Raw genomic sequence first — 1,784 nt, forward strand, 5'->3', positions numbered from 1 at the left:
TTTCTTTTTGAAAATTAAATTTCATTACATATTAAATAAAGTGTTAAACTTCTTGGAAATGACAACTGCTAAGCCATAATTATATGTACCTTTCTCGTGAAACGAGAAGCCTTATTCAAGCCAAAATAAAAAGAATAAAGAATAATTAATAAGATGAAAGAGTGCAACATCCTTTCAAATAGTGCAACAAGCTCTTCAAAATAGTACAATATCTGTATAAATAATGCAACATATGCATTGTTAATAAATATTTTGTATGATTTTTACACTAAATTACGCACGGTTTAGTATATTACGCGAAAATAATATATTATATTACAACATACTATAAAAATTATACAATATATGTACAAACGGTGCATATTTTACACTATTTATATAGATATTTACACAATTTGTATAAATATTGCACTATTATGAGAGAATGTTGCACTATTTAGATGTGTGTTGCACTTTTTCTTTTTGAAAATTAAATTTCATTGCATATTGAATAAAGTATAAAACTTCTTGGAAATGACAACTGCTAAGTCATAATTATATGCATGTACCTTTCTCGTGAAACGAGAAATCTCATTCAAGAGAAAATAAAAAAAATAAAGATTAATTAATAAGATGAAAGAGTGTAATATCCTCTCAAATAGTGCAACAATCTCTTCAAAATAGTGCAATATCTGTATAATTAGTGCAACATATGCATTGTTAATACACATTTTACATGATTTTTACACTAAGTTACGTACAGTTTAGTATATTACGCGAAAATAATATAATATATTATAATATATTATAAAAATTATACAATATATGTACAAACAGTGCATATTTTACACTATTTATATAGATATTTACACCATTTCTGTAAATATTGCACTATTATGAGAGAATGTTGCACCATTTAGATCTGTGTTGCACTCTTTCTTTTTGAAAATTAAATTTTATTGCATATTAAATAAAGTGTAAAACTCTTTGAAAATGACAAATGCTAAGCCATAATTACATGCATGTACCTTTATCGTGAAACGAGAAACCTCATTCAAGAGAAAAAATAAAAAAATAAAGATTAATTAATAAGATGAAAGAGTGCAATATCCTCTCAAATAGTGCAACAATCTCTTCAAAATAGTGCAATATCTGTATAATTAGTGCAACATATGCATTGTTAATACACATTTTACATGATTTTTACACTAAGTTACGTACAGTTTAGTATATTACGCGAAAATAATATAATATATTATAATATATTATAAAAATTATACAATATATGTACAAATGGTGCATATTTTACACTATTTATATATATATTTAAACCATTTGTGTAAATGTTGCAGTATTATAAGAGAATATTGCACCATTTATATGTGTGTTGCACTCTTTCTTTTTGAAAATTAAATTTCATTACATATTAAATAAAGTGTCAAACTTCTTGGAAAATGACAACTGCTAAACCATAATTACATGCATGTACATTTCTCGTGAAACGAGAAGCCTCATTCAAAAGAAAATAAAAAAATAAAGAATAATTAGTAAGATGAAAGAGTGCAACATCCTCTCAAATAGTACAACAAGCTCTTCAAAATAGTGCAATATCTGTATAAGTNGCATATTTTACACTATTTATACATATATTTACACCATTTGTGTAAATGTTGCACTATTATGAAAGGATGTTGCACCATTTAGATGTGTGTTGCACTCCTTCTTTTTGAAAATTAAATTTCATTGCATATTAAATGAAGTGTAAAACTTCTTGGAAATGACAACTGCTAAGCCATAATTACATG

Source organism: Ananas comosus, linkage group 5, assembly GCF_001540865.1.
Source record: "Ananas comosus cultivar F153 linkage group 5, ASM154086v1, whole genome shotgun sequence".
Lineage (NCBI taxonomy): Eukaryota > Viridiplantae > Streptophyta > Magnoliopsida > Poales > Bromeliaceae > Ananas > Ananas comosus.